Genomic DNA, 6,565 nt, shown 5'->3' with positions numbered 1-6,565 from the left:
AGGTATTTGCTTTTTGCCACTAAAAAGCTGCGTGTGTGTGGGCGCGCGTGTGTGCAAATAACTGATGCGCAGGTACTCAATATATTTGAGGCCCCGCATAAGGTCAGTACTCTTGCACGTTTTCATTGTAGTGAGGAAGCAATCACAATCCCTGCAGCGCGCTGGGAAGAAGCAGACTCGCGACTCGGAAGTCCCTGCGTCGCTTCGAATACCAGCTCTAACCCCGCCAGACCACCGGAAGAAAGAGAACGAAAGCAAAAGACTGCGAACGCACAAAATCTGCGCTCACTCATTCCCCCGGGGGAGGAAAATTCTGTTTACTGCTTGAAGCCATGGGGGAGGGGAGAAGACTGTGTTGGAGGAGGAGCCATGGCGTGGACAAAACTATACTCCGTTTCATACATCAAGTGCAACACTACCAAAGCTACAGCTCTTGTTCGCGCTCTCCGCATCCGCGATAAAAAATAGTGCTTGCTTTTGACGAGAGAAAATAATAGTTGCTTTGTCTGCAAGCTTAATACATTTTACATTTGCCATCAACTTCATAAAAAGCACCTTTTTTAGGGAGAAAAGGTCGGATTCGGCTAATTTGTATGTTTTTTTATGTCGTTTTTGTTCGTGCCGCGTTTTGCTGCCTCGCAACCTTGCCAGCTGTGCCACCAGATGGCGCTGGCTGTGCCCTCCGCGCTGCGCATCTTTTTTTTAAATGGTTCTTTGGCGCGCATTTTTTTTATAAGATCCGCTCAGTGAAGATGTCTAAGCATGCGAAGCATGTTATTGCAAACGTGTATGCTCGGAGTAGAGCCCGTTTCGGCAGGAACCACTCGCCTACAGAACGAGCGCGTAGTGATACGCCTCCTGTTTTTTTTTCTTGCGGACTACTTGCGTAGCTTTCGCTGCGTTGCACCTGATGTATGAAACGGAGTATAAAGCCCCTCAACAAAACTGCCGCGAGCGCTTCCTCTTACAAGGAAAAAAAAAGACTCCGCGAGATACGCGTACGTGACGTGTAGGCTACGTCACCCATGTGTCACGTGATTGCGCATCGTCGACCTGCAAAAACATTGGATTGGATTGGCCGGACGTGGCTTTGTATAGGCTAAGGATGCCAAGGACACAAGGGCCGGCGTTGCTGCGACCCGGTTGGAATAAGGTAGAAGCTTGGTGCAACCGGGTGAAAATAAGCAAATCGTTATTGCAACCCATGGATTGGCTTGGCTTTGTTTATTATTTTCGGATTGGGGTTTTTGCAGGAAAGCCAAAGGCAGATCACGTGTCGTGTGTTTGTAAACGACGTTTGGAATGTGTGGTCGTGTGAATCGCGATTTTTGCGCCGTGCACATTTCGTGCTTCAGTGCTCATCTTGCAGTTTCTTCATGAATTACGTTAGTAACGACAGAGGCGATAGACGCAGTAGAGGCTTCGTGCATCCACGGAAGTTGAAAGAGTGCTCCTACCTGCGGACCCCGTCGGTCTCTCCGTTCATTCTGCAACAAATCATATTTGCGTGTTGCTTCACGAACAGGGCGTCTTGGATTTATTTTTGAAGCATGAATGGTGCACAGTGTGGCATACTAGAAACCAAGAGCGTATGTAAAAGGCCTGTGTATGGGGATCGTGATTTGGTTTGTGCTGCCATGGAAGAAGAATATTCTCAACGTGTAGGTGGTCTTGGCTTTCGTTTTGAAGGTTGCGGTGTTTATGTAATCACCGTATGTGATCGCTTGGCTGATTCTGGAAGGGTGTTTATGTGCTCTTTCTTTTTCAATGCCGGGCACTCCAGATAAAACGGGTCTTTTCGAAGCTGCGAGCAGTTTTCCCAAAACTGCCTTAGCGAAAGGACACTTCTATTTCGCGTTATTCACGAAGTGTGCGCGTTCGCGTAGTGTACAAGAGTGTGTAAAAAATATTTAGCATTCACCCGTTCCTACGTTCCCTGAATCGCACAGGGTATAGGCACTAAGATGGAGCCGAAATGGTGCCTTTCGCCCTCAATATATCCCAATATTAACTTCTAAAAAAATATCCAGCAGGTTCGGTATGATCTTGATTCTTATAGCGCTGACGAAACACCACAGGAAGAACGACACAAAAGGACAGAAGCGCAACTTCCAACTTTAATGAGCAGAAAAGGAACCCAGGCACTCTTTTATAGTCTCTGGTCTGCATGAATGTGCGATAACCCCCACACTAAATCAGAAAAAAAAAAAAAAAAAAAAAAAAAAAAATCACTAGGCAGGATTGAACCAGTTCAATCATGACAAAACACATGGGTGAAAGGCAGGTCCCATGGATAAAGACAAGAAACCAGAAAATGATAAAGGCCAGGAACCACAAGAGATTAAAAACCGAAGATGACATGAGAGAGAGAAGTCAAAGATAAAAGCATAAAACTCAAACGGTGGATGGCAGCGTGTAAAAGGCGCCTAAAATCATTAAAAAAGAAGAAAGACGGTGAAAAAAAAACTACACATATCCTTCCAAAAAGGAGAGTTCGTCTTTAGAAAGGAGTATAGAGGGCGTGCTAACGCACTTGTCTTTTCTTTGATGAATGTAAAAAGCCTCAATAACTTCTCTTTCTATCTTGTCCTGTGCCTTGGCTAGAAACTTGGTTTCCTGAAACTTGGGACGGCAATTTTCACAGCGGCTACAATGTATAGCAAGGTTACGATTTTCTTTTACTGCTTTTCCCAAGTTGCGTCGCCTGTCTGCACGCATTTTTCACATTGCCCGCATTCTGCTGAAGCTGCCTGAATTGAACAAACCTCTATCCACTAGTTTGATCCAAGGCTTTCTGACCGACCGCTCGCGGTTTGTTACTGCTAATACCCAGTCCTCTTTTTCAGTTTTCTTTCAGCTATGTGTTCCACAAGCACTGTCCCTTACTCTTAACAATCTCCCTTCAGTAACTTCTACCATCCACATTTTAGTTGATGACTGTGTACTTCGCTGCTCTGTAACCAATTCGTCCGACGCTTCTGCCTTATATCTATATTTAATTCGCATACAATAGTGATGTGCTATGTGGCCTCCGTCCCTGAGAAGCTTTAAACTGTTGATTTCTTCTCACCACTGCCAAAACAACACATCCTACTTACAAAATCAACACTAGTACTACTTTTTCAAAGAATTCGTTTAAGTACCTTGGTGTTCACCTCACTAATGGCTTAACATTGTCTTGCCTTGTAAGCCATGTAACTAATTACTCTAATAGAACTGTTGGATACCTCTATCGTAACCTACCCATGGCTGGCGCCTTCTTGTGTAAAATTACTAGATTACAAAATCCTTGTGTGATCACAACTTTAATATAGCAATCATATAGTTGATCCACACTACTGTAACTTTACTGAACCTTATGAGCCTGTTCAAAACCATGCCACCAGTTTCATTTCTCGAATACTCCTTCAGCATCTCTGCCATGAAATCTCTGTTACAGTCTCTGTTCTCGTCACTGTACTTCATGCCCCTGCAAGACCTCATGGCAGTCGTCTCGGCTAACCTGTGTATAGAACACCTCGCACAGGTCATCGTAAAAGTGGCGTTTCACCGCATGCCCGCACAACTACATTTCATGAGTCATTCTTCGCAAGCACTGTTCACAACTGGAATCATCCCTCATCAGTGATCCTGTAAGCTTCAATACTGCCATCGAAGAACCTGTCTAATCATAGCCATGTATACCACTAGCCTGTCACCATTTATCACTGTGCACAAGCCCATTCCTTCTGTAAAGTCTTGCATTATGACCTCTGAGGTATCAATAAACACATAAATAAAAGCATGGTTGATAAAGATTCCTTACAATATGGGAACTGTGATTATGTTCGGCAGGAATATATATATATGTAACTGGATCATGTTGAACGGTGTTAAGCTTGAGCTTGGCACAATTGTCTTTCCTGTGATATTGAACTTAGAAATTAGGATACTGAGTGATAACACTGACATGGTGGCTTGCTTTTGAACTTAGAATGAACTTAGAATTTAGAATTTGATTGCAGTATTCCTTTCTTTGCATTCATCCTAAATGCAGGGGTGGAAGTGCTCCAAAATTGCTCCAACTCGACTGCATCAATGTTCTGACATTAAATTTAGTGGAGCACGGTTTTGCCGCACAGTGGGACATTACTGGTATTGGCAGCAAGAACCGCAATCCGAGACAATTAAGTTAAGCGACTATGAGAAGCGCAGCTGGGCAATGGTCTGTTATGAGTTCTGTATACAGGGTATGTGGCTGGTGTAGTCAAAACGATGGCAGCACACCGGTAGCAGAGGTGTAATGCATCTCACCCGAGCCTAATACATATAAAATTTTAATATTACTTTTAGTATGCAGCATAATGTTTGCTTATAAGCAAATTTGAGGAATTCGTTACGGAAAATGTTCTGTGCACTTGATATAGCGCCTACTCCCGGCCTTTTGAATCGCCTCTGGTGAGGGAAATGAGATCAGCGAGTGAAGCAGGCGCACCAAACTACTACGAGGTAGCGAAGCACTGGAAGTGGTAGACGAATACGTTTACTTAGGACAGGTAGTAACCGCAGATCTAGATCATGAAAGGGAAATAACTAGAAGAATAAGATTGGGATGGAGTGGATTTGGTAAGTATTCTCAGATTATGACTAGTATCTTACCGGTATTGCTCAAGAGGAAGGTATACAGCAGTTGCATCTTACACTTACTCGCCTATGGAGCTGAAACATGGAGGCTAACGAAAAGGGTTCTATCTAAGTTGAGGACAACGCCGATGACTATGGAATGAAAAATGGTGTGTGTAACGTTAAAAAATAGGAAGCACATAGAGTGAGTTAGAGAAATAACTTGAGTTAATTACATTCTAGTGGAAATCTAGAAGATGAAATGGGCAGGGCATGTAATGCGTAGAGAGGACAACCGATGTTCGCTTAGGGTAATAAACGATTCCAAGGGAAGCAAATCGTCGCAGGGGACAGCAGAAAGTTGGGTGAGTGGATGAGGTTAAAAAGTTTGCAGGAGTAAAGTGGATGCAGCTAGCACAGGTAGAGGAGTATGGGAGAGGCCTTCACCCTGCAGTTGGTATAGTCTGGCCGATGATGACTACGAGCCATTGGAAACTTGTCCAGCTGCAACGAACTACACGGTTTGTTTGTAGCGATTCTGCTGTGAATACAAGCAGGTGCTTCACCATCTAGCCTGTCATGCCTACGACAGACAAAAAGCACACTTGGAACTCTTATGGAGGTGATGCCACTTAGGTGCCAGTCACTAAATGTGTTTTCAAAAGTGTTGGAAAGTCATACAGGGCCTATCGCCAGTGTGTTGAAACTAAGATAGCTCAAGCAATAATTTGAGCAGCCACAGAGGGCCATAAAGTAATGAATTTGAAGGGGAAAAAGGCTATACTTAAAGTGCCACCTATCTTCCTTGAAGGCGTTACTGGCCAGTACCCAGAAATTTATCGGCACAGGCGCAGGATCAAAAAGAATATGCACAAGATAGAAAGCAGAAATGTACTGTTCATTGATGTGAACTTCAAACTAGTGGCAATACTTAAGTGCATCAAAGTGGTGAAGTCCACCTTTGAATCTTACAAAACAGTATAAATCTCTTAGTTAAACGATCTTCAATTATGAAGTGTAGAAGGCAGCATTCCATTTGCTGCTATTTAACCCTTTGACTGGTTTTGCCGTACAGGTGCTGCGGCTGCATGCCGTCCCGCGGCGTTTTTGTAGTACGGGTATTGCGCTAAACGCATAGCGTTTGAAATAGTTCGACACTGGAGGTGATTTTTTTTTATTTCGGAATATTTGACAGTCAGAGTTAAGTGAGGAAGCTAGAATTCTATTATTAAAAGCGAGTCTAGAATCTTGCTCCAAGACATAATGTGATTGCTCCAAAACTCTAGTTTTATTGCTTCAAAGCTGCTCCGAAGTTACTTTATTACTGCTCCCTGAGCTGTTCTAAAATGCTTGAGCCTGCTTCCACCTGTGTAAATATGATTACTTTCTTCCTCTGTACGGCGCTTCAACCAAGAAAAAGCTCGGTTATAATTTCTTTTCCGTGTTTTTTTGTTTGTGTGACTAAACTATTTAAACTAATATTCTGCCTTAAGGTCTAAACCAACTTAATAATCTCCTTAATAATAAGCGAAGCATATAAGCAGAAGAAGCGATCACTTTCACTTTGACATTAGATGTTGCAGAAAGTCAAGTTCATCATGGTTGACAGCTAAGTCTTATTCATTGTAATAAATTTATGGCTGTATCAATACTTGTGCATATGTTACTTTTGGAATGAGGTCTTTGAGATTGAGATAGATGTGGTCAGAGGTAGGGAGATGAACACAGCACTGACTGTCAACTGAGGTTTATTGGAAAACGGAGGAATTTATGCACATTTTCATAACATGTGACTCAGCCGAAGTCAAAACGTCATATACACGTATACCAGTTTTCTCTCCTAACAAAGCATTGACAAAAAAAAAAGTAACAATAAACAAGAAATCACAAAAATCCAAAACGCAAGTGAAGTAGTATACACCATGAGCAAGCACATGCCTCACAGCTAAACATTCGATGAAGA

Source organism: Amblyomma maculatum, chromosome 5 (assembly GCF_055883805.1).
Source record: "Amblyomma maculatum isolate TAMU_Amacu chromosome 5, ASM5588380v1, whole genome shotgun sequence".
Classification (NCBI taxonomy): domain Eukaryota; kingdom Metazoa; phylum Arthropoda; class Arachnida; order Ixodida; family Ixodidae; genus Amblyomma; species Amblyomma maculatum.
This window is presented reverse-complemented; position numbering follows the sequence as displayed.